The sequence below is a fragment of the Echeneis naucrates genome, chromosome 11 (assembly GCF_900963305.1).
Source record: "Echeneis naucrates chromosome 11, fEcheNa1.1, whole genome shotgun sequence".
Lineage (NCBI taxonomy): Eukaryota > Metazoa > Chordata > Actinopteri > Carangiformes > Echeneidae > Echeneis > Echeneis naucrates.
Window position 1 is genome coordinate 667,941 of NC_042521.1, and position 26,987 is coordinate 694,927.

The 26,987-nt window shown below is 44.2% G+C and overlaps 1 protein-coding gene and 1 long non-coding RNA gene across 4 annotated transcripts in view; one reads left to right on the forward strand and one right to left on the reverse strand.

Moving 5' to 3' along the window:
* Positions 1-15,158: 15,158 nt before the first annotated feature.
* Positions 15,159-26,987, forward strand: part of LOC115050524 (uncharacterized) — a 16,324-nt gene continuing 4,495 nt past the window's right edge. The window contains exons 1-6 of the long non-coding RNA XR_003841206.1: positions 15,159-15,875; positions 17,850-17,904; positions 18,414-18,455; positions 20,849-20,907; positions 21,303-21,473; positions 23,541-23,649. This is a non-coding gene — a long non-coding RNA (uncharacterized LOC115050524). The remainder of the gene's footprint in view (positions 15,876-17,849; positions 17,905-18,413; positions 18,456-20,848; positions 20,908-21,302; positions 21,474-23,540; positions 23,650-26,987) is intronic.
* LOC115050522 (zinc fingers and homeoboxes protein 2-like) overlaps positions 23,865-26,987 on the reverse strand; it is a 78,600-nt gene continuing 75,477 nt past the window's right edge. For all 3 annotated transcript variants that reach the window (XM_029513356.1, XM_029513357.1, XM_029513359.1), the window contains one exon: positions 23,865-26,767. The gene's annotated coding sequence lies outside the window, so the exon portion shown is untranslated. The remainder of the gene's footprint in view (positions 26,768-26,987) is intronic.

The window sequence follows — 26,987 nt, forward strand, 5'->3', positions numbered from 1 at the left end:
AACAGGCAGCCTGGCAGCCTCCTAACATTCATCACACCTCTCATTATATCTGTTCAATTGGAAAAAAAAGGAGGAAACAGCACAGAATTTCTTTCGCTGGTCCTTCCTCAGTACGACCCTCCAGCCTCCTATTAACTGTCAGACTGCGCAGCCCTCCTCCTCTTCGTCCTCCTCCATTTGCTGATAATCCCTCCAACATGAGAATAAATAATTCACTGCTGTCGGCTCACGCTCACATCACCGTGGCTTTATCCTTCCTGGATTTTCAAAGTTTGCATGCTCTCTTTATGTGCAGGCCGAGGGCCGTGACCTTTTTTCAGATCCACATTTTAAACTCTCTTCTGCTGTTTAATAGTTCGTGTTCCGCCCCAACACAATATCGTCCCCCAGGCTGGTGTGTAAGTCGATAAAATGTGAGTTGGTGGTGTTCGCCCTCTTCTGTTCTCTGTTAGTCTCTTTACCATGAGAAGGGTTAGGGTTACCCTAACCTTGTCAAACAAACCCGCTGCCCCCCCCCAACTCTAAATTAACTGATGGCCAGCACTGACGGCCTTCCAGAACGATTCCTGCACGTTTAAAGATCCAGAGCTGAAGCTCATCTGCTGAATCCAGAGCTTTGCCTTCTGGCCTGACGATCTGGGCCAGTATAAGATCCTGACCTTCTGTTCAGGCTCTTCCTACGCATGATGTCCTGCCTTGTTTTATCCAATAAAAACCCCAAGTACTTTTCTATCAGGATTAGGGTTAGGGAACCGTCTGACTGGATGAACTGAAATTTAAGGTGTATTATTCTAAGAAATTACTGAAACAATTAAATGACTCGATGATCAAATCAATCGCCTGATAGTCTCTCATCAATCAACAAGTTGATTCCTCAGCTGACTGGATCGGCTAATTAGACACTAAATCATCTTTTAATGAGCAATAAAACATAAATTTAATCACAAAAACTCTTCTTTGTCTCTGCAGACCGTTAAAGCTGCCCGATCCCGACTTTATCAGTTTGGCCTCAGATGAGACTATAAAACATCCTGTCTGCTGAAATTAGAGGATCATCAATTTAAGATGAACGGTTACAGTGTTGCAGTACAACAGTAAATATCTGTTACAGCTCAATCAGGCCTTTAACGGAGTGAAGCTAAGATTTTAAAACTAAATTTGTGTGAATTGACTCTGTCTCTTTTTAAAGATGTGTTTTGGAACAGATTTTCAGGCACGTTTTGTCCCGTCTCACCTTGGTGGTAAAAACCTCCGAGCTTCCTGTGATGAGAGAAAAATCCCTGCAGTGAATCACCGGGTCTGAAAAACTCTGAATGTCACCTTAAAACCAGAAAATAAAGATTTCAAACTCACTCTAATTAGCACGAATCTCCCAAATTTGAATCAACTTTGTTATTTCGCTTCCTTTCCGTTTCCTCCTGTCGTCATGGTGACGAGGGATAATTGAAGAGATAATTAAAGTTTTATTGGCTCATTTAACTACTTCTGTATTTGTCATGGCTGTATTTATAACTGGGATGTGCTTAATTGCGGCTCCATGTTAACGGCTTAATCTGCAGATTTTTCTTTTACAGACGGATTAACGATTTTAAGCCCCTCCCACTGCAGACTGTCAGCTCTGTGTGGTCGTCGAAACGCACACACTCATAATGATGATGATGTGCTACACACTTTGTCCATGTAGGCTCAGAGCTGTTCTTCTGATGGATAAAATAAAGACCTTTAAATGTAAACTATGGACCTTCTAAGGCAAGATATGCAGAAAAAGAATAGAGGCTGAATGAAAAATATGGGCCTTTAAATATAAAGTATGGAGCTTTAAGCAAGAGTAATTTTGTGATTAGAACTTGTAGATCTGACTGGATGATTGAAAATGCTTCTTCAACGTGTGAAAAACTCCTCTCCAGCCTTCCCAGCAGAGCTGGTCGTCGGTCCACGTGGTGGCCGAGAGAAGCAGCCGGTCGGTGATACCGCTGTGAGTCTGTCGGTGCGACGGGTCGCTCCCAGTCGGTCACTGAGATGAAAGTATTTCTATTTAAAGCTGCAGAGTGGAGGCAGCATATGTGAGGTCACCTGAGGACGGCCGGCTGCCGCTGCTCATGTTCACAGAGTGTGTTTGTGCACTCGTGTGTGTCCCTGCCTGCATTCATGCTTATGTGTTCAGTGTGACACTCAAGTGAAAGGGTGAGTGGTGGTTTTTCTGACAATGGCATATAAAAGTGTCTTCTGCTCAGGTGACTCAGCGGCGGAGGAGTTCATTCACACGTTTTCATTGTGTTTTTATTTAGATCATTTTTTATGGGGTCATATCTGCTGCGAGCGCACATGTGCCGACCCAGAGCGTGTTTGTTCGCTCAAACGTGAGAGCGCCGGAGTACATGAGCCAGTGTGTACATTCAGCTGACACACACAGCAGCTATATCAGCGCTGGTCAGACCTTCTCTGTGTGAGGAGACCTCAGTTTGTCCTTTGGCTGTTTGTTACCGAACTCGAACTTTTCAAACTTCCTGCAAAAAAAGTTTGAGCCTGAAAAACAAACAAAGCTGCAAGTTTTCTGTAACAAATGAGCCCATCTCATCTGCACACAAGCCCTGCCTCTTTGACCATTGTTGGATTCATAAGGCCTTAAGGGGGCGGAGTCAAGCAGTGCCAAGTGCGTTTCAGTCGATGGGTGTGTTTGTTTTGTCTGCGGGGAGACGCCTGTGGATCAATTTGTAGTTTACGGGCTGAATGGCGGATAGCGACTTCTTGTCCGTCATCCAGATGGACAAAGTGTAGCCGTTGTCGTCTCATGAAGACGATGACGACATTCTGTTATCTATACGGCCTCATTACAGGCCAGCACTCAGAAACTGTTCAGTCGCATTTCTCCTCCGTTATGATTCTTTTTGTTTCTCGTCTCTCCGTCGTCGCTCCCTCCACTCCGTTTTGTACCCCCTCCATCTTTTGTCCGCCCTCTTTCCCTTCGTCTCTTTTCCATCGCTCGCCCTTTTACACTCTTCCCGCCGCCTGATCCTCCTCCTCCTCCTCCTCCCTCCGTCTGTTCTCCCTGCCTTTCATTTCAGTTCAGTTCAGCTCAGTTCACTGCACGTCGCCGAAGCAAGAGCTGACAAATGAGTTACTATTTTCTATACTTACAGTTTAGGCAGAAGGCTGTTGCATGCTTGTGCTTAAAAATCCGACACGTCAATGAAATAACTGAGGGGAAAGTGGATTGAAATGATGTCTCCTTCCCGCTTTGTTGATCCAGCACAAGTCATTAAAGTGCTCACTTGCAAAGAATCAAACGTTCAGCAGCTCCGGTCAGATTCATTCACTTTACAGTGAATCAAAGGCAGCGTTCTGTCCGGGGTCGCAGTGAGGCAGGTCATGTGACCGCCGGGGAAGCTAAGCTAATGTTAACGGTGAAACTTCTCATGGAAACGAGATGAGATTGTTGTTAAAATACTACAATACCCATGAGCCTCAGCTGATGTTGTCACTCTGCAGAGCTGAACCCACCAGCCTAAAAGTGGACATGGATCCAGATCCTCTTTCCTGCCGCTGAAGTTCGGACCTCTGAGGACTGTTTGGGGGAAGAAGCTCCTCTCCTGAAGGACTAACTGGGACTTTGTCTCAGTTTCTTTTGTTTCTGGTGAGCTCTCCTTCAGTGATTTAACAGATGTTAGACTAAATACTGACTCCAAGACCTTTGAGTGCTCTGAAGACGGGCTGATGTTCCTCCATCAGGCGCCACTTTTACACAAAACGTAAAAATGGAGGCTGCTACAACAACTGGGCTGGTGGAAGGACAGAGGGAGAGGACGACGACGATGATGATGATGATCTGTTGAGGTGAGTCTGGATTTGTGGGGACAGCTGTGTGATTGTGGAGTTGGTCCTTTGAGAGCTGCTGTGGATGAACAACATGGCACTAAATCTCCATCTGAGTAAATAACTGAAGGGTGAAAGTCGGTCGACGCGACGCTTCGCAGACATTCTTCATATCGAAGGAGGAAACAGGAAGTCGTCGGCTGAAAGCTGACAGTCATTATCCTGCTGAAGACCTCAGCCAGGTGTGAAGAACCTGACCGTGATCTCTGTTTCAAGCCGAACGTGTTAATGATTTCAACATGTTGAGAAAGCGACACAGAATTGCATGACACCTTTTCAGGCAACAGAAAAACCTGTTAATTTTACACTTCGAGGAGAAAGCTGAATTTTCCCATCAAAGTGGCTTCCAGCTGAACAGCGTCGCGTCCACACTCAGTATGACCTCATTTATTTAAATCAGTGTCAACACGAAGGTTTCAGTCCACACAGAAAGCTGTTCGCATTGGATCTTTGTGATGTCACATCATAGCAGCCAACGCCCTCACTAAGCCCCGCCCACCCAGACCTCCCATCCAACCCTGCAGGGTTTGCTAGAGTTGAAAGTACGCCGAGAATGTTTTTTACTTTCATTTCGTCTGCGGTTAAATCGTCGAGACAAACAAATTCAGATCCATAAAGAAACGGCTTTCCCTCCTGAACTGGTCTGGACTGAATCACCAATCAGCTTTGGACTGTGTGGAGCTTCTCCCTCCTTTCTGTCCTGTTCTTTTTCTGCCTTTCCCCTTTTTCTTTTCCCCACTCTGCCCCCCCCGCCTCGTTGTCCCCTCCCTCCGTGGAAGGAGGTCCGTTACACAATTGTATTGAGGCTATTGAGGTCTCTGCTGCACAAAGACTGTATTCAAACCTCAGCTATTTTTCAGGAGCCGGGCTCAGCGCAGAATTACACTCACCATCTGCTCAGTGAGTGTGTGAGTGTGTGCGCACTCTCACCTGAATGCAGATCCATCCAAATCAGCCTAAATGTGACGGGGTCAAAACTTTTGAAACAGTTTTGATCAACGACAACAAAAGGCCACAGGACTGTGAGACACACACACACACACAACACCTCAATACGATCTTAAATCTCACTTCTAACCTCAGACCCTAAAAATAAAACATCTCAGACTGAGACCTTGCTAATAGGGTAAAACCTCGTGACACACACAGTGTCAGCCGTGTGGGTCTATTTGGGTCAGAGCTGAAATGAAAGTGTTGTTGCAGGAACAGACAGTTTCGCTCGCTCAGTGTGTCTTTGTGCGTCTGTGTGTATAGATATATATATTTATATATCTTGTGTGTTCATATAAGTGTGTGTTCGTGCTCCTGTCAGCTCTGCTCTTGTTGTCGGGCCACGTTTGGACACGTTGTGTTGTCGTCTCCCTCCTGTCTTGCTGTCATGTTAGCTCTGCGTTGTATACCTTTATATATTAACCTATATTAACACCAGGAAGCGGTGAACACGCGCCGCCTGACTCCTCCTCATCAAAGCCGCCGCAGCTGTTTGAGTCTGTCACATCCAACTAGACTAACGTGTTTTCCTTTACATTCCCGGCGCGCCGCTGGGTCGCCGGAGCAGGATGCAAACTCCCCAGTGTAATGTCTGAGGGTTTGATGGGATGGCGGCGGCGCCTGCGTCATGAGGCGCTGCAGTGATGTTATATAACGTTCTGACCTAGGCGGTGCAGGCAGACACACACATCTGCTCTTTAAAGGAGCAACACGTCGGCACTTCCTGCCCCGTATTTAAATCATCATTTCTGGGGTTAAACACAGGAAGTGGAGAGAAAAATGGCGGGAATGGAAGGAACGGCTTCAGGACAGGCACCGTTCAGGATCTCTCTCTGGTGCAGATACAGCAGATTTCACTCAGAGAAACCAAATCCTGGGGAGACCAAGTGGGCGGGGCTTGGGACTTTGTTGTGACATCACAAAGTTACAGAAGTCCTGACAATCCCGAATACAGGCTGTGATCAAAGACTGCATCAAAGTCTAATTGTGGACCTTTAAACCATCAGACCTTCAGACTGTCTGGACCTTTAAACCTTCAGACTGTTTGGACCTTCAGACTGTCTGGACCTTCAGACCCTCAGACCATCTGGACCTTTAAACCTTCAGACCGTCTGGACCTTCAGATCTTCAGACCTTCAGACTTTCAGACCTTCAGACCTTCAGACCGTCTAGACCTTCAGACCATCTGGACCTTTAAACCTTGAGACCGTCTGGACCTTCAGACCTTCAGACCATCTGGACCTTTAAACCTTCAGACTGTCTGGACCTTCAGACCTTCAGACCGTCTGGACCTTCAGACCATCTGGACCTTTAAACCTTCAGACTGTCTGGACCTTCAGACCTTCAGACTGTCTGGACCTTCAGACCTTCAGACCGTCTGGACCTTCAGACCTTCAGACCGTCTGGACCTTCAGACCTTCAGACTGTCTGGACCTTCAGACCTTCAGACCTTCAGACTGTCAGACCATCTGGACCTTTAAACCTTCAGACCGTTTGGACCTTTAGTCATTCTGGTCAAAGTCTTCCGGGAACGTTCAAATTAAAGTAACTGGATTTAGTTTCTGATTTCCTGGTTTGTATAATAATGAATGTAAATCTCAGACACATCTGAGGACTTCATTTGGAACCGTTTTCACACTTTTCTCACCTCTGATGATAAAAATAATCGTTAGTCGTGCAGATGTTTGTGAGTGTGATCACAGAAAACGACGCCTCAGTCTAACCGCCCCCATATGACAAAAACTGTATTATAAGGATTTTACAGGACATAGGTTGTGCCATTGATCTGCGGCAGAGACAGACTGAAGTCACTGATGGCTGCAGCGTCTTTTAAGCTTCATAAAACAGAAAGTTTTCAAAGACAGTTTGATCAGAGACATTTAACCAAATCCCCAAATATAGAGGAGTCAGAGCGGCGGTACAGTACGGGACAGATAATCCGCCAAAACCTCCCAAATCAGCAGGTTGAGCTCACGGCAGAGAGAGAGAGAGAGTGTGTGTTTTCCTTTTTGCTGTTTCTGACACCTTCTCTGCGCCGCAGCCTGTCAGATGTCTTGTCTTCAGATACTCTGACAGATTAGGATGTTAAAACTGTGATTTCAGCTCGGTTACATCAACCCCCCTTCTTCTTCTTCTTCCTCTTCCTCCTCCTTTGGCACTGTCGCGCTCTGCACCAGCTGAAGAAGATGCTGTCAAAGGGAATTACAGCGAGTCCTCGAAGCGCTCAGGATGCCCCCCCCCACCTGGGGGAGGTACAGGGGGAGGTCAGCTGATGCCTCTTGGTTCAGTTTACTGTACTTTCAAATCAGAGCTGACACAAACGTAGCCGTCTATTCCTGGATTCCCGTCGACTGATGTCTTTTCAAACGACTTTCATGGAGGTTTGAGGTCGGACTGATGACGACCCCCCTTAACCTTCCCTCCTTCCTACACAAACTATGTCACAATTTGTCATCCGTTTGATGTCTCCTGACAAGAATGCAAATGTTTGATTTAATTGCTCGTGATAACGCACAGATTGAATTGTCGGCCTCTTCAGACTGGAACTAACTGGAGAGATGAAGTTTGTTAATTAGCCCGAGAGGTTTGTTGGTTTGTGGGTCAGCAGGATTACACAAAAAGAACGAAACTGTCTGGCGTGGACCGGCCTTAACTTTGCTTGTCTGACAGTCTTTGAGCTGATGGAGATCTGAACGGTTTGGAGGAAAACGTCCTTCGGCCTTGGCAGAAAGCTGCTCCGGTGAAATTGGCTGTTTCCATCAAACTGTTCTTTTGTCTTATGAATATTTAAAGCTTGTAAAAGCGGCTGCAGGCTGGATTCAGGATTCTCTCCTTTAACAGTGTGACACCTCGTTCTGGTTCATCTGCTTCATCAGACTCTTTCTTTTTTTTTTTTTTTAGAAACAGTGAAACTGCTGCAGAAACGACAGGAAGTTGTTTTTTTTTTTAACAGCTCAGCCCGCCGATTTGATCCGACTCAGTTAAACCTGAAGACGATGTGTGTTTTTGTCTTCATCATCACATCGATGCAGCGACACATGACTGTACATCCAGCCTGCTGGTAGAAAATCATTTTCTGAGTCCTTATGAATGTGAAGGTGAGAATAAATAAAGTCAGACTGAAGCACATCAGCACATCAGCTCTTTAAAATCCACTTTCCCAGGAACAAACAATGGGCGCGTCGGTGGACTGTTAAACAGCTACCTTCATTATACTTGTTTTCATCTGCGTTGGACTGCTGTGCATTTTAATCAATTTGATCGAGATTCATTTGTATTTGTGTTTGACTCGCCTGACGTGTTTTTACATCTTTGTTTTCATTTGTTTTATTCATCTTTGAACATCAGGAATCAGGGACAGTGACGCGAACGCACAGTCTGATCTTCGTCAGAGTCGTGGGCACGAAAAGGCGACGTGGTTGAGTGCGTAGCTCTTTTCGGTGTGGACGGAGAGATCCTTGATCGCCTTTTTGACGAGCGCAGCGTGAGGTCACTGCCACAAACACTTCTGGTTTATTTTTGTTCATCTCACAGTCGCCACCACCTTCAACTCTGCCGCGCCGCTATGACAAAACAGTCTTACCTCAAGGTCCACTTCTCACTTCTTCACCCCTTCAGCAAAGCGGAGTCGGCGAGAAAATGAAACGGCCTCGTTCTCCTTCATCACACTTCAGCCTCTGGGAGAAACAGCCGAAAGCTGCAGAAAAGGATGAGAAGTGGACCTTGAGTCCGGAACCAACAGATTTTAACAGCGTTTTGCTGTCATCAGTTACAACAAGAGGTGATTCAAATCTAAAGTTAAAGGATCATTTCAGCATTTTCATACTTTCACAGTATTAACACAGAAGCAGACCTGATTTCGAACCAGAGACCACGTGGAGGTCCACGTAGCTTTAGACCTTTAAGCCGTCAGACCGTGTGGACCTTTAAAATGAAGGTCGGATGTGAGGAAGCTGAAATGAAAACCTCCCGATGTCAGCTGCTCTGCTTTATTATCGTCTTCCCACCGAAGAAGAGGACCCGGGGGGCTGCACCATCAGCGTCGGTTTGATCCCTGACAGGGGAGACAACATTATTACAGAGGAGGCGATTTACTGGGGGGGTCTAATAGGAAACACATTTATTAAACACGCTGTCTGTATCTCCTCAGATGATAACTGATCAATATTCCGTCTGACACACACAAAGAAGGAAGACAAAAGCAACACAAGTCTGGACTCACAAATTTGTGATGGCTCCTGTTGTGTTGTTTCTGGTTCTTTTGTGGGAACATTGTCGCGTTCTCACAGGAACGTTGTCAGGCTTTGTGGGAAGTTCTGCAGTGGGAACGTGTGCTTCCATCTCCAGTAAGAAAGTCGACACAGTTTTGTTATTCCAGAGGAAATCTGGGTTTGTTTTTTGTTCCGCAATGGGAACAGAGTTGGAATTTGTTTTGTTTTTGGCTGTTATTGTTTTTGGTGGCTGAGTCGGACCGAAGCTGCAGCTCCACATGTGGCCGTTTATCCTCTGAAACGGGACTTAAACCTGCGGCCTTCACACTCTCCGCTGACGGAGCTGCAAAAGATGGGACTCCATCCCGTCACTGCAGAACCTGAAGCCGTTCAGCCATGGATTCAGAAGCAGTTTGTCAAATCCAAACAAGCCAGAAGTCGCTGCAGCTGCGTTCAGCTCTGAGCTAACGCTGCGCACGGCTCGCCGTTTAAGATGTAAAACACACTTGTAAATTAGAAATCTGAACGAAAACTTGAACCCGTGACCTCAACTTCTTCATGCGAGCTCTTGGCCCATTCAGCCCGGCTCTATTCCCCACATTTTTTCCTTTTTGAATTTTGGCACTTAAAACACAAGCAGACATTTTCTTCTGGGCTGATGAATTGGTGGATGCTTCACCTCGTCTGGGATTATTTTGAACTGTCTGATGGAGCTGTCGGCTCCAAAACAAAACAAAAGCTCTCTCACCCGCAGGGACTCGAATGCAACGTCTGGGTTTTCTTTTTTTTATTTCTTTTCTGACAAGGTGCTGATCTGCTGCGACTACAAGGCCTGAATTTGTCCCTTTGCTTTAGATTAATGAATCATACAAGGTTACGCGGCAACACAGACAGGTAATCTAGGAAACAAAAGCAAGCTCTCCACTCAGGGGAGAAAAATAAAGATTTCAGTGAAAACAAACAAAAAAAAACAAAAAACTAAAAAAATCGATGGAGATGAAAAATAAGGAAGAGAAACTCACAGCCTCGCTGTTCGTCCTCAGTGCTTCGTCATTTTAACTTGCAAGTTTTGTCCTCGAGTAAGAATGGTCAGGACTGAATGGCATGAGGTTTTAATTCATAAGGCTTAAAACTTCAATATTATATTTATGAAGACGGCCTGATGTCCCTGAACATGTTGTGTACATTCAACACCGTCTGCAGGAAAGTGAAGGAACGTCTCATCAACCGTTAAAAGCTCAGGGTCGATCTGTTCTGTTCAGCTGAAGCAGAAGATTAAACTGTTTCATAGAATGTGTTGGTTTTCCAACCCGGAGGCGTCCTGACTGCACCACCGCTGCCCCAAAACGTCTCTTCTTTTTTATTTATTTCACTTATTCTTACATCAGAAATAATTGGACCCACAAAATGATGACACAGAGGAAGATGGAGGAAGAGGAGAAAGGAGGTGACTCCGCTGAGACAAAAACCCGCCACCATCAGTCTTGTATCAGAAGCAGAGCGACAACTGGGTCAGGTGGAGCGTCTGGCTGCAGAACCGCGGACTCCGTATGTCGAACTCGACCTCGATCAACCTTCATCAACCCAGATACGACGCCACGGGAGGAGGAGCAGAAATGTCAGAGGCAGCGCGAGGACGCCGTGTCCTCGTTCAAAGAGTCACAATCGACAAACGGGCCTTGTCCTGCTTTCATGACTCTGGAGTTTACGCGCCTGCAGGCGGAGAGTTGGAGGGAAACCAGCACAGTTTATCTGACGACTAAAACAGCAACTTCAAAACTCCTAAAATAGTTCAGCTCAGTTTAGCTTAGCTCAGACGAGAAGCATCGGCCACGATGTCTCTGCGCCTCAGCTTCAGTTTGAGACGCTCTTTTAGTCCAAACAGCCAGAACTAATTCCAAACCCACTTCTTCTTCTTTTTTTAATTGCATCACAAATCGTTTCTGGAATTCATTCTCAACTAAAGTGGCTTTATTTCAAATCAAATGTGAGCTGCCTGATCAGGAGATGTCAGCGCTTCATTTGAACAAACACCTGAAACATGCAGAGTTAAAATGAAAAACACAATAAATTATCATCCACTTTAAACAGAGACAGAGAAGGAGACTAATCGCTGAATTTATCATTTTTCTGCAGTGAAAGAAGAACAAAATGTGGTTTTGATGATTTCTGCGTCGGAGACGACGGCGAAGCTTTGCTGACTGAAGCGTCTGGAAACAAAGACGCCCTTCAGACCGAGGAGGCCTCTGGGAAATCGGAAGAGACGTGACAACAGCAGGGAGGTCACGCAAAACACACACACATACACAGACACAAACACATATTGTAAATATCGTACTGTACATTCTTTGTTAATGGACGTAATTTCCTGAACTGCAGATTCTGACCCGAAGTGAGTTAGACCAGAACAAATGTTGAAAATAAAACCAAGCCAGAGACCTGCGGATCAAAGAGAATGTTTGGAAGTGAAAACGTAGAAATCAGTCCTCGTCTTTGTTTGCACGTTAAAAAGGTTCGCTTGTGAGTTCAACTGCACTTAATGGGCGGGGCCTATGCTGACGGATGAGGGAAGAGTTTCTATTGGTGGGTTTGACGAGGCTCCAGAGTGGGCTCCGCCTCCGTCACACCCACAATTCCCTTTATTGAAAGAGTTGGTAATTTAAGAGTTTCGCCAAAAGTGCTGCACTTTAACGTGACGATTCTGCGCTACGATTTGATTCCTCGTAGAAATACACAGTTAATTATATTTAGCTGTCTTTTCTCTTTTTCGTCATGATGAACTCACCTTCTTGGGATGAGTCCAAACTAAACTAGACTTCCTTCATCTCTAAAGTAGATTCACTGATTAGACATTCAGTTTTCTGGTTTTTGGTTTTGATGTTTGGCTGAAGCTCTTTAGTTTTTAGATCTCTCCTCGGTCAGCTGACGGAGAAACAAATCTGAAGATTGATGATGAAAAGTCATATATTTTGAACAGGTCTGGACCAGACTCATCTTATCTGCCTTTTCCTCGCTGTCCCGTAGTATTTATTTTCTGGTGAGCCTGAAAACTTTTATCTTTTTGAACTGCGTGATCAAGTTACAGGTGATGAGCCGTTTCCTTCAGCGCTCCGACACCGACCCCGCCGACTTTCACCTGTCAGGAAGGAAAGGCAGAGTGAGCTGTACGGCCGATGGACGTGTTTGTCTCTTTTAGCATCTGTGACCTTTTCTTTGTTCCATATTGATTTTGTTTTTGTGGACTTGACCTGAAAACGCTGAGTCCAGTTCTCCCATTCAAACGGTGGAAATGATAAGATCTGAGAATTTAGCAGAAAATGTTTCACTTTCCTTCCTGTTCAAGGCCAAATAATGAAAGGACAAAGCTTCTGTGGATGGATCTGCAGCTCGGAGCAGCTGGGCAAAAAGGAAAATGCTGCTGTGGACAAAACGCAAACGCCGTTCAGACGACAAAACCGTGAAAGACAAGACAAACATAACCAGCTGTCCGTCCCAGAGGTTGGCCTGGACACCATCTAAAAAATCAGCACGAAGAGCCGATTGGCTGCCGTTTTTCAGATTTTTAAAAAGAAGTAAATTCACAGCAAAATCCTTCCGAAGTCGTTAAAAGGTGAAAATCCCAAAAAAAGGACGTCAGATGAAGTTTTTGCCTTAAACGGAGGATTTGTGTTTGGAGCTGTGTGATATCGACCTGAGGTGCTCCAACTTCCTTTGTTGTGTTCTGGATTTAGTTGTTTTGAATTATTGAAACACAAACGCACACACTCACAGATTTTTTACCTGAAGAGACGTGTGAGTCCTTGGAGGGACTGAAGTCAACCTCCATTCTGACGGAATCTGTTTTCTGTTTTCACGTTTCACGTTTAATTTGGTTTTTATTTTGATTTCATTGAGTTTAGCGGATCAACTGAAGACAGAAAGGAAAGCGTGAGTCAAAGGTTGTGCGGTGAAAGACGTTGGACGAGCTGAACAGCCTCGTAGGGACGTCGGAGTCTGATATGAAATGCAGGGAAATTAAAAATGTTTGTGTCACTTAGTTTGTTGTTTGTGCGATTGAAGTCATGATGAGACGCGGCGGCAGCGTTGCCTTGCTCTGTTGTGACAGCAGCGTTAAATTCAGTTTATAAAAAGGTGCGTTTAATGACACACTGTACATCTGAGGACCTGACAATTCTTTTGTTTCCTGCGTCTGCGGCGCTTTTTGTCGTTTGCTTCTGGTCCGGTTCAGACTCTCCAACATTTGGGAGCAGTCCCTCTGGTTTCTGTTCTACCGTTCAGGGTCTGTCTGTGACACAGTCCAGAACCTACAGGTTCTGTCACCAGTCATGGTCCAGTAAAGGACTGAAGGACCGGTGCAGAACAAGTTTGTGTCTTCTAAATGATAAAAGAACGAACAAAGTTCTTCTTCTGTGTTTCTGTGCTCTGACCCATTTTTCACTGTCTGAATTGGACTGACAAACCTCACAGGACGGACACGTAGGTTAGGGTTAGGGTTAGTGTAAAGGCTGGAAGCAGGTGGAAACAATTGGCCCGGCTCAGACCTGATGGAGGGACGGTTGGATAAAAGTAAAATATTCCTGATTATCCAGCTGACCCGGCTGACCCGGCTGACCCGGCTGACCCGGCGGGGCATTTGGGGACCATCAGACCATCAGACACTGTCTTTCAGAAAATTGTGACTTGTGACTTTGGACCGCGTCCCAGAACATAAATGAGGAATCCTCAGCAGAGCGTTTGAACTGCAACAAATAACTGCCATTGAACTATAAATTGTGATGCCTTCACTGTCCCATGATGTCACATGATCAGGATTTTTCCTCCCACAAGAAGCAAAAAGTTGTTCACACATGGACAAATGTTGAACTGTCCCTTTAAAGGCCTTTAAATAAAGTGGATCATTTGTCACACACACAGAATGAGTGTGACAGAGTGTGTGACGCTGCCTTCAGGGTAACACACACACAGTCGACTGTCAGGTCATCCCTTCGCTCGCCCCTCGGGGCTGAAGGAGAGAGAGAGATTCAGCCACAACTCTTGAATGTGTGTGTGTAGGCAAAAAATGTGAAAATGAGAAATGTGTGAATGTGTGTGTGAAAGAGATGCAACGTGTGACTGAGTGCAGTGTGTGTGTCTGTGTGTGAAAACAAAAGTGTGAGTATGAGGATAGTTAGTGTGTCTGTGTGTGTGTGTGTGTGTCCTCTCTGCCCTCTTCCAGCTGTTGTTTCTTCTTTTTCTTCAGTGAACAAAACTCTCCTGCAGCAAAAAATAAAAAAACAGACAAAACTCCCAAATGTGGCGTCAAAACCATAAATCGATCTCATAAAAAACAAAACCAAAACGTCACGACTTCCTCTCGCTGCTCCCCCAACTGAAAAAGTTTGTCTGCAGCAGATGGTGTGCAACATTAGGAGATGATAATGATAAAAAAAATCCAGCGTTGAAATGATTTATTTCTAAAAAAAGAAGACGTGCTGAATAGTTTTGTCTTTGTCTCGTTTTTCTCTCATTTATCTTCGGACAAATCTAATTTCTCAGAATGTCAATCGACACTAAATCAAAACAGATCTTTGCAACGACTAATGAATCAAACCCGAACACACTGTTTTTATTATCTTTACATGAGAAAACAACAGCAGCGACAAAAAAACAAAACTGATGAACTTGGAGAAAACTTTGTTTTCAAAGGAACAAGATGAAATAAAAGTTCCTCAGAGACAGAAACCAAAGGTTCTTCAGCGCGACGGGACGAATTGGACAAATGAGGCCGCGGAGCCGACAGTCTTCAGACCGGCAGCTTCAGATTTACACACATTCATTTGTGCATTTCATCATGTTTCACTTGTAATTTTGTTTTAATCCTTTAAAATGTTTTCTGTGCTTTGTTTTTTCATTTTTAACCTTTTCACCAATTAGCTGAGAACAAAACTTTTTTTTTTTTTAAATACGTCACTCAGAAAACAAGAACGAACAACAAACACTTTTTTTCCTCTCCACAGAAAAGTTCCTCTCCTGTGTTTGGGTCGTTTCTATCTTTATCTGATCAGGAGTTCTGCTCAGTAATGATGAAAAATCAGCTCACACAACACATTAAACAACACAGGATTGGCAGTTAGCCCCGCCCCCTAGCCCCTCCCCTTTCCTCTAAATGAACAAATGTTGTATTTCAGACTGAGACCAGAAACTCATCAAGGAGGAGGAGGGACATTTTCCCATAGACTTCAATATAAGGCAGCTTAACGTCTTGACGGATATTTAAACTAATGATTTTCATCCTGTTCCTGTTTCATTGTCATCAGATAACGAGGACTTTGAAGGAGATGTTAGAACAAAGAAATCGGATACTTTATGGGGGAAATTGTTCATTATTGTTTTAATTTTGGGAAATTCAAACAGTGGAGCTTCAAAAAGTGAAAAAAAAAAAGCTTTAGTTGAAAGGTGTGTTTATTTGGCTGTCGTCAGGAGCAGACCTCCGTCTTTCTTCTCAGAGTTCAGTGTGAAATCACATTTCTGTGCGATTCAGAGCTGCAGTCAGGAATGAAAGCTCAGAGAGTGTGTGTGTTCATCGTTCTGCCTTTTAGCTCTATATTCATGTGTGTGTTTGTGTGTTCCTCTGAACTGCTCTGTGTAACGCACCGAGGCCTGTTGTGTGTGTGTCGTAGGCTACAGATGACCATGTTTCCGTGGCGACACAGATGCACCCCCTCCTCCGTGTGGATGGTTGGATGGTTGGTGGAGGTTTGGAGGTCAGGCCGTCTTTAAATGACCGAGCAACGGCCTGGTTCTTCGTCAGCGCCAATCAAGGTTTGTATTTTGGTTTTTGTTCTTTCTTTGAAGGAGAAGGTGGGGCTGACCTAAAGGGAGGGAAGGGACATTTTCCCATAGACTACAGTACAGTCCAGTGGAACGAAGGTCTCAGTTTGGGCCTCTGAGTTTCACGACTTCGCAGCGAACACGATGAGACGCGTCGCAGAACGTGAGCTCCAGTTTAACGGAGAAGACACAAACGGCTCCTTCGCTCTCTAAATCAGCTCTTTTCTATCTGGAGCACCGACTGTCAGCAGCGGAGGGCGAGCGTTATGAGAAATTTAATCAAAAGCTGAGCCGACGTGTGAATCATGTTTTAATGGGCGGCTGCTCGTCAACAGAGAGGTGCTTAACTCCAATCAGAGCTGATATTGGGCCTCTCCAGGAAGCCCACGAAGAGCCATCCTGCCGCGCTTTATTATTTATTTGGTACCATTTCGGCACAGCAGGTCAGCTCTGCACCGGGACGCTCCCATTATAGCCCCGCTTTGTAACTGGTCAGCGCCGAGCGGGGCGACTGGAGCGGATTTAAACAGACACCTGGATCCCGATCCTTCCATTATTACGGGACAATAAAAAGGCGGAGGAGAAAATTAACCGCAGTCTTTGGCTCTCTGCTGGACTTCAGATTCGGTCCAGATGTGAACGCTCCACCGGCGTTTCATCTCAAAGTGTTTTATATCTGTAAGAAGATATATTTGTGGTTTTAAGAACCAAAACACAAACAATGATCCAAAACCACAAAGTAGAGTTGGATTCTTCCATTTTTCCCCACTTTTTAAGAGTTCAGCTGCCACATTCTATATTTAACATCCATATTTTAGTGCTGATTTAAGGTGTGAAGAAACATCACAAAATGCAGTGGATTTGTTTTCTGCGCTCTCTAAAGAATTCAGAGGTCGATATTTGACATCAGAGGTCCGGTTCTGCTCCGGGGGGATCATGGCTGATCTTTGGGCGGCCACATTTTGTTGATCTACTTACACAAAACTGGCGACACAGTGACGGCTGGAAGGCAGAGAGGAAAACAAACCGGCAGAAGCAGAAACCTTTTCACGAGAACGAGCTGAAGGAGGATTTTACACATTCGAGCAGGTTGCTGACGCTTTAAAATGGAGGAGGAGTTCGACTGCTGTTACTTCAAAGTGTGTTTGTTGGAAAAGCTCAGTGTGTGTCTGTGTGTGCGTTCTCCGATCTGCTGCCAGAAACTGAGTTTGTGTTTGCGAGAGAGCAAACTTTAATGAAATTATATTTAAGGTCCATATTTTAACTTTTCCGCTCTTTCATTTTACAGTGTTGATGTCCGTTGGAAGACGTATTTGTGGTTTTAAGAAACAGACCATATGTGAAAGCCACAAAATACAATTAGATTTTCTCAATTTTCCACACTTTGAGAGTATAAAACTACATATTTCATATTAAAGGTCCATGTTTGAGCGTCTCCAGGCTTTTATTCTGAAGTGTTGATGTCCGTTAGAAGATATATTTGTGGTTTTTTAAAAACGAAAAACCGTCCGAGTGTAGTTTCATGTCTCTTCTCTGTGGAGCGCTGTGATCTGAGAGGATCAGATCGTCTGAGAACAACGCAGATTGCAGGTCAATCTAATCCGACCTGGACAACTGGTGGGTGGGGGGGCGTGGCCGAGGGCGGCGACTGTTTCAGTGTGACATCACAAAGTGATGGCTGGCTGTGGTGTCGAATTTTTGGTGTCTTGTGTGGATCAGAGTTATTTCAGACATTCAGCGTGAAAACTGCTTCAATATGAGATTTCTAATTTTGTTGCTCATTTGTAGCTTCCTCCTTAAACTGTATTTAAATTTCAGTACCTTACATTATTTATCTATTTCACCCAGTCAGTTCTGAATTCACCTCCGTCAGGTTAAATGTGATCAGACTCTTCATTTCCAGCCTTCAAAATCTTTTTCCATTTGTAGTAAACATGATGATTAAAGTCATTATTTTCACTTCAGCAGGTTTTGGTCGACTGTACAGGCGATAACAGCAACACACCAAATACACAACAAGGTAAATGTAGTTTTCAGTTTAAATTTTTTGTTATAGGTGTTAAATTGTGGTGTTGTTTTTGGAGAAAATGTCTCCACACGTTCAGAATCAGCTGATTCAGTTTTCTGTGACAGAACAAGCTAAAATATTATGAATATGATCTAAAGAATCTGGTCTGAAGGATCTTCGGTGCAGGTTTCAGGTGGCAGCTGTGATTTGCCCACAGCTGGGGCAAATCAGCCTGATTGGGAGGTAGTTTGTTGTGTCTGTCATTGTTTGTTTACTTCTTTCTTTATTTGTGGGACGATTCTGCAGACGCCTTTTAGAAAGAACTGGACCTTCTTAGTTTGTTTTGGTTTTTTTTTTGCTTCCTACTTTGTGACCCATTACTCAGAATTTTAGATTTTGTTTTGAGGAAACGTTACACAACCGTTTGCTGTACTGAAGGGCAACAAAACACAAACAAAAGCATCTTTATGGACCTGGTGCCACAATGCCGACATTCACGTCCCATAAAAATGTCTCCACAGGATGGCCAGAGATGAGACAACACCAAGGTCTTCACAAATCAAGTAAGTGTTCCTTCTAAATAATTTAAAGCAGTTTTTTTCTTGTTAAACAGCCACCGCTGTCAGGAAACGGGAGAAGCAAAGTAAGGTGACGTCTTTGGTCATCAGGATTTCAAACAAAAACAACCCATTCGTCTCAGTTTGAGTCAACACCAGAGTTAAATCGTTTCAATACTGAGGGACCAAATGTTTGTACAGAAGAGCGATGAAGAACACGTTGAACTGGCAGTTTGTGCTAAATGTTTTAAAGTCATCTTCTCTGAAGAACCAGACTGAGATGGTGTTCGGGCCCCGTAAAGTTTCATCCAATGAAAAACCTGACGGCCAGACGGCAGTTTGTAAGCTGCATCCGGTAAACAATCTCACAATTCCATCATGTTAAAGATAAAATCAACACAATTCAGTGCACAAGAAAGCTCCAAATCCTCATTCGATCTGCGGCGTCTGACCTCTGACCTCCTCCACGAGGACGGCGCCAGATTGTTCTGCACAGCGAGATCAGCTGCCTTTTTATTCCTGCTGCAAAGTGTGACTGCAGCACGTTTGTTCGGCGCCATGTTTCGGTCACGAGTACAAACAGCTCGGCGTCGAGACGGCAAATCAAACGGTCGCATTTCATATGTAGAGTCGCGTCTGACCTTTAGATCGACTTCAAGTTCAGCAGAAAAAAAAATCGTCTCAGGTTGCTCTGCGGCGGCAGAGAGGATGAATATGTATCGAGGTTTTTGGATTACAGGTAGAAAACACAAGTGGAGGTGATGCAACAGTCTGCTGAGCGGAGACACAACTACACAACGATTGTCTAATCGCTTCAGCCCTTCTGAGACTCTCCGGCCGTCTCCTGTGCAGCCGACTGCATTTTATTTTGGTCTAATTTGGATACTCGGCCTCGTGTGGATGGTTGTAAAGAGACGCAGCGGCAGGTTTGAATCCCTGAAGGAGCCGGAGAAATCACGGCACAGATTTCTTTGGTTCTCAGTTCAGGAGTTTTTCTTTCTTATCCAGTTTCTCCTCAGGTGGATTTAGACCCAGAGAGTCCAGCAGCCCGAGACAGGAGACGCACCTCGAACCAGAGCCAAGTTCAGAGAAACCATCGGCCCGCCTGACTAATTCAGCCGTCCAAGATCCCGACAGAATCCATAACTATTTTTAAACATCAAAATCTGCAACAATTTTCTCTAATCTCTGATTTTTACTGAGACGTGGGATCTTTGAACATTTTTTGAAATCAGAACGTGAGAAAAGTTTCACTAACAAAAAATCTGAATGCTTTGTCCAAAATGTGAAATCTTAAAACAAACGAAATCTGCTAAAATTCAATCAAATGCTATTTTGAATTATCATTAAATTAAAATGAATCGGTTTAAAGTGGAATTTAAACACTAGTTAGAATATATAATAAACACATTAAACTGAATCTTCGTTAGCTTAACTTTCACCAGAACCAAGCTAACACACGCTCACTTCGCCGTCTCTTATAATGAAAAAGAAACCAAAATTGTTGAAGCGTTTTTCCCAGTTCTGAATCTGACGATCTACGATCCACTGCGCTGGTGTGCGAATATCACAAATTCCAAAAACCAAGAAAATGGTTTATTTGCTGACGCTATCTGATGTATAATAATTTACAGTTTTTTATTTTACATGAAGGAATACAAATTTCATCAAGGTTTGAATTCTCCAGCAGCGTTCACTGCTGGGAAGCCAACAAAACCTGTTTAAAGTAGAGAAGCCGTATTTACCTGATTTCCCAGGGGGCCTGAATGCAGCTTCAGACACAAAAAGTGTTTTCTGTTTGCAGGAGTGTTCGATTTATCTGCCGAGCCCGAAACACCCCACACACAATATGAATATTTAGACACACATCATTGGAATAAACTACACAAACACAAATGCACACCGAGCACTCGGAGGGCACCGTGTGCTGCTATCAGGCCGAAATGTGATTCCTCACCTCTACTCTATTCTTAATTTTTTTTTACAGCCCCCTTCATTCACATTGTGACTCCAACGGCACAGCTTATCTTAAATTAACACCAGCAGCGTGATATCCTCTGAGAATACCGGCCAGATATTACAGCTCAGCGACGTGGCCCACATCCACAACGATGGAAACGCCTCCATCATCTTTTGCAGTTGCATCAGGCGCCAACGCTTTCAAGGCCAGAGGAGTATTTTTGTTTTTACGTTTTAAAAAGCCTTTTCCTTCCTCCTCATCTCCATCGTCTCCCTCGTTCTGAGAGTGAAGTGGGTTTTATCAGGTGAAATCGGCCGAGGCTCGGAGAGCTCTCCTCACTTCACCGGATCACTCTGAAGGCTGGATGGAAAGAACATGAGGTCAAAAATATTTGGAGCTCTGAAGCCACACTAACAGTTTTTTTTTTACTTTTGTCCAGACCGGAGTGGAGTCTTCTGCCCTGTTTGCTGAAGTTCACACCAGCTTTCTAAAGACGAGGTTTGAGTAAACACATCATTGTACACTTGCTAACTGTAACCATGATTTTGGAAAGACTCAGGTCAGGAGTAGAACTATGAATCTTCTGGACAGCACGTTTTAGTCCTCTGGGCTCCACTTCCCAAAACAGTTGCATCTATAAAGGCTGCCTCTAATTATCAGGAGATATTCCTGAACAGTGGAACCCTTTCAGAGCCACGATAACACCTTTGTGTTTTCTGTTCTCTATAATCGGGGACCAGAAGCTCAATAAACACTCTGAATGTTTCCTCCTTCTCCACAGAAAAGGTCCTCTCATGTGTTTGGGTCGTTTCTGTCTTTATCTGATCAGAAGTTCTGCTCAGTAATGATGAAAAATCTGCTCCAGATATCTGATGGTCTTTATTCTGAAACAGGATTTGCTGTTGAACTGGACATTCGGCTTTTCTGGCAGCCTGATGAGTTTTTGACCTCGCCGCTGTGAGGACTCTGATCTATGCCGAGACGGTGACGAATGCCAGAACCAAACCAAGACCGGCCCGGTGTGGATGGGACAGGAGGCTTTTCCGTGACGTCCAGTGATTGAAGTAACACACAGAAACAGGAGTGGGGGGGCGGGGGGGTACCCTTTGAAAAAGGCTGTGTTTTATTGAAATACAGCAGACATCAACAGATTGTTTTGCTGACCTGGGCGACAGAAACTGAGCCTGAATACTTTTCAATCAACGAAAAAACGAAAATTCATGGCCATTTTATAGTTTCTTTAGTTGTTTTAAGTCACAAAGACACTGAGTCTGTAGTCCAGAGTGAGGAAACGCCGCCTCACGCTGGACCACAGCTGAACCAAAGCCAGCCCGTTCCCCCTTTGGGTCGGACTTCCATAAATGCTGGTATACAAAGTTAAAATCAAATAGACCTTGAGAGCTCGGCGGGGATCTGAAACAGCGTTCAGGCCTGTTTTTGTGCCCAGGGTTGGTTGTTTGATAGTAGCAGTAGTAGAAGAAGCAGAACCTCAGTTATGAAGCAGGGCTGGCCTCAACTCCCCGTATAAAGACACTTCGGTGCATCCGGTTTCCCCCAAAACTGAAAGTCCAGTTCGTTCTCGGCTTAAACGTGACGCAGCGTGGCGGACAACGGGTTTCCTTCGGATTTTTGTCGACGGCGATTCTAAATTTTCTAACTCCAGCTATCCCCGTTTGATTCGACCTCAAATGAACTGAGATGGTTTGATTTTCAAAGTGCAGTTTGTGAACCCTGTCAGTACCTCCAGCATCGTGATTTGCATCGTTTGAGTTTAAATCCAGCATCGCACATTTCTGGGGGGAGAAAATGTCTCAGATGAGGGAATACTTTTGCATAAGTCATGTCTTGATTGTCTGAATTGTTTTAAAACTCCTAAAGTGACACAACCAGAACCCCCCCTCCTACGTGTTGGTTTGCCAGATTGCAGCGGAGACCGAGGACCTCTGAAGTCCGCCTGATAGTCGAGGTTGGATCACATCAGGGATTGTGTGGAGTGAATCTTTGGGCTTTTTGCTTTAACTACAAATGCAGCAAATTTAAACTGCTGGTTCTCCGTCCAAGTCCAGAGGTTTTTCCTTAAAAGCAGAATCTCAATCTAACTGGCCTTCTGGACCATGAGTGCACTTCAGGGTCCGGCCTCGGTCCTCGGCGGGCTTTGAAACCAGGACGGAAACCAGATGCACCGAACAGATAAAAATCTCAACATGAGAAAACACATCAAGTTTAAATGAAAAAAGGAAGGAGTCGTGTGCACTCGCTGTGTTCTGGATTCAGTTTCAGATGACTCGATTTGGGACGCTGATTCTCGTACCAAAGTTGACCTCGATGGGAGAGTTATCACTCGACTGGAGCAATTTAGTTTGTTTGTTGTTTTTAATGGAACCGATCGGTCGTCGGAGATCTAACTGCATCTCAAACTCTGGAGGATCATCTCAGATTAGTGGAATCCAGATAACAGAATCCTTTTTGTTCAGTATGAGCGGTGGTCTGAGTGCGCCCGACTCCTCCCTCCTCTGACATTCAGACAATAAATCCACATTTACTGAACTCTCCAAAGCAAATACATTCAATCATTCATCAGAAAAATATTGAATTAACACTATACACTTGCAAAAATAAGAGTCTCTTGGAAGCTTTCTAAGGCTGAGCGTTCAGCAGGACTCTCCCTGTGCTGCCACGTTTTTTCTTTCTTTCTAGGTTTCTTTTTTCCGTGGAAGGAAGAGCAGCAGCATGACGGAGAGCTTCGGCGACGCCGAACGCTACAAGGTTAAAAAAACTATGAAGACTTGAAGCAAAGCGTTTCATTTGACTCATGATACTGACGGCTGTGGGCGGGAGCCCTTTGGACGGAGTTGGAGCGTCTCCCCCCTCCCGTTGTTGTGTTGTTTGAGGCCAGCCCTGGTAATGCATTTGTAAATACAGTATTTCAGATATATGTAGTCTTATCATCTTTAAATCTGACCAGGACACTACAGCGGAAGAACCAATACATAAAGAAGCTCATATTTTGTTTTTACTATTATTCTTTTCTGTCGGAATGGAACTAGTTTCAACTAAGCCTACCAAGCCAACATGTAGTTATGTATTGAATAAAAGGCTATTTATCTTTTTTTGTTTTTTGTTTATTACAGATTTGTATGATGGTGTGCAGGACGACAAACAGGGACAGAAAGAGAAAGAAAATAATCAACCGAGAAGGGAAACAGAAGAAGAAGAAGAAGAAGAAGAAGAAGAAGAAGGGTAAGGACAATAAAGAGCGAGAGAGAGAGAAAGAAAGGATGAAAGGAGGAAGTGACAGAGCGAGGAAGAGAAACAGACAGAGAGATAAAAAGTATGATTCAGGCAGCGTGATTCTGGATTGTAGGTTTTTCCTGTTGTGTTGTTGTGAGATCGTTACCATTGAATCCTTCTGCGTTTGCCACCATTTTGTGATTTGAGTTCCTCAACTGCTTTTGTTTTTTAATAGTTTTTTTTTTTTTTTTTTTTTTTTTTTTCCTTGTTTGTTCCGTATCGGTTTCAAACAAAAATCCACGACAGTCACTTGGTCATACAAGCATGTTCGTCGGAACAAGAAGTGCAGATTGGCTTAAGTTTCTTTTCTTTTTTTTCCGTGTTGTTTTTCTTTGCTTTTCTTCAAAAAAGGGTTCCAGACAGAGTGGCTACAATAATAATAATAATAATAATAATAATAATAATAATAATAATATAATAGCACTTGACTTCACTTCAGCACAGTAAAAAAGAAAAAAGGTCTAAAGGTGTTTTTTTTTTTTTTTTTTTAAATTTGATTTGATGTGAAGCGAAGTCCCCCCTCTTCCTCACTCCTTCCCCTCCTCCTCCTCCTCCTCCCACCTCTCAGCGGGGAAGTGGCGGGCGGAAGTCCAGTGCCGGTGAGATGAAGAAGAAGTGACTGAAGTATTGCCAACTGGTCTGTCTTTTTTTTTTTTTGTTTTGTTTTGTTTTTGTAGTGGTTCCACTCTGGTTCAGCACAAAGACGAGAACGAGATGGAGAAAGGAAGAAAACAAACATTTCATGCTCGCACGCAAACCACTGCTGGCAGTCTTTTTTCCTTTTTAAAAAAAGTTCATCCAAAAAACAAACAAACAAAAAAAAATGGCCGAGAAAAATCGAGTGAGGATTTTAGAAAACAAACAAAAACAAGGAGGGCTTCGGGGGGACGAGTTGCTCCCATTTTACAAAATGTAACAAAATTTTTCCCGCAAAATTTTACAAATCTGTAGCAATACAGGAAAAAACAAAGACAAACAAACATTTTCTATTTACATGAAGAATTTTTTTAAGTGTAGTGAGAATGCAGCAGATCCCAGCTTTGGCACTCGGCGTTGTGTTGTTTTTTTTTTTGTTTGTTTTTTTGTTTGTTTTGAATCCACCTTGTCGGTCAGGCTGCTGCTGCAGGCACACATTCAGTGCTCCGCTTTGCCGTCCTCCTGATCCTCGTCTCCATGGCAACACAGGTCACGCACAACATCACCTCAGCCATCAATGTCCGCCGTCCGGCCACGTTCACTACCTATTCAACCCCACACACACACACACACACACACCTGTCTCTCACGAGATTGGACGCCACCCCCCCTCCAGTCTGAGGGGGCGGGGCCTCAGAGTAAAGTGCTGGTAATGAACCATGTCTCCTCTTAAAGGGGAAGTTTAGTGAAGAAACAGTGCACGCTAAAAGTCAAAGTCCAAACTGAGCTTTGTTCTGGGGGGACGGATAGGGACAGGTCTCTTTGGTAATAATTTAAAAGGGTAAAAGAATATTTTATAAAAGCGACGTTAATCAGTAGTTCAGGTCCTGAAAATCAAGTTTGTTTCAGAGAAAAAACTGACGCTGTTAAACCACTGAAGGAAAAAAAAATAAAACCCTGACATGACAGAAATTCAACGTTCCTGTTTTTATTTCTAAGCTAAAGACGCTCCGAATGAACGTCCTCTAAACGGGGCGGCATCGAGCCGAAAATCTGAGTTAGCTGCTGCTTCAAACCGGCGACGAACAGTGATGTCATCGTGATGTCACTGCATCTTTGACGTGACCAGAGGAGATTTTCTCGGTGATCTGATCATTTCTTTACATTCTCATTTATTTTGTAGACAAACTGTTGCTGTCAGGATTCAAAGCCGGTTCACTAAAGCTGATAACCTCAGAGAAGATGTTCCTGAATCCCATTATTGTGCGACTGATTCTTTGGGAACTGGAACACAACATGATGTTAACAAACCAATCAGCCTGATTTTAAACAAGCTCGGCTCTTAATGATAAGCTTCACAAAGCTGCGGCTCATACGGAGCTTTGTGAAGTTAATCAGTCAGCCAGCCTCTTAAAGGGACGATTCAGCTGCGTTAATAAACTCCAACGCTGCCGGCTCGGCGGTTCCCGGGTTAACATTCAGTTTAACTCTTCTGTATTTTAAATGGAGCCAAATATCAAAATAAAATTGAAAAAGACAGTTTTACTCTTTTGACTGCTGTTCAAGGACGCCGCCATCCCACAATGCAACATCCAGCAAAGTCAGAGTTTAAAAAGTGAAACCTTGAAAATAAGATTTTACCTTCAATTTGATTCTGGCCAGAAAAAACCGACAATCAGCTGCATCACGTGGTCTTCGGTTAAATTTAAAGGTGGACCTTAGAGGCGGCCGAGTGGAGGTTCCAAAAACCGCTGATCACAAGTTTCTCGAGTGTCGGAGCGTTGAAACCCGGAGCCACGACAGATTAAAGGGAACGTTTACGTTTTTACATTTTTGTGACAGATTTGTCCGTCAACTGTGCGTCTGTGATTCTCATGTTTCCACAACTTCACCAACTTTGGTTTCTGGGCCTCCAAAAGCAGCCGTAATAAAAACCAACCGGATTACAGGGACCAGATCTACTGATTATAACCCGATCCAGAACCGCGTCCTGATAAATGAGCTCAGATTCTGTTATTGTTCTGTGGCAGAAAACTTTTGTGAAAAAATAAAAACAAAACGCGGAGCAGCGATTTCAGATTGACTGTCAGGGATCTTCACAGAGCGTGACACTGAATCTCTCTCACGTTCCTCAGATTTCAAACTGCAGAGTGTGTTTACGCCTCGCCAAAATAAAACCCACTACCCCCTCCATCTATTTGTGAAGTGACCGTCAAGTCTGTTGTTGGGGGGTTACTTGAGGTCAGAGGATGTTGTGCGTGATCTGCAATGCGACAATCAAAAGATAAAAATCTGTAAATAAAAAAAGGGGGGGGAATGCAAAACCTGGTGATAATAAAAAATGATGCTCCATTCTTTCCTTCCGGGTGTTTCCAGCAGTGGAGGCGGCGGCGGTGGCGGCGGCGGCGATGGTGGAAAATCCTATTCGCACCTGAAATGGGCAGACCGGACAAAAGAGAGACACAAACATTAGAAACTGTCAAATGTTTCCCGGCACCGCAGAGACGTCACTTTCACAACCACTCAGATCATTTCCACAAAAAAAGGGAGAAATAAAACAAACTGAAAAACAGCGCTAACTGGTGCTGCTGAGAACTGGGACACGTTGTGAAATCGGCCGCGCTCGCTCCTCTAATCCGTGTAAGAGGGGA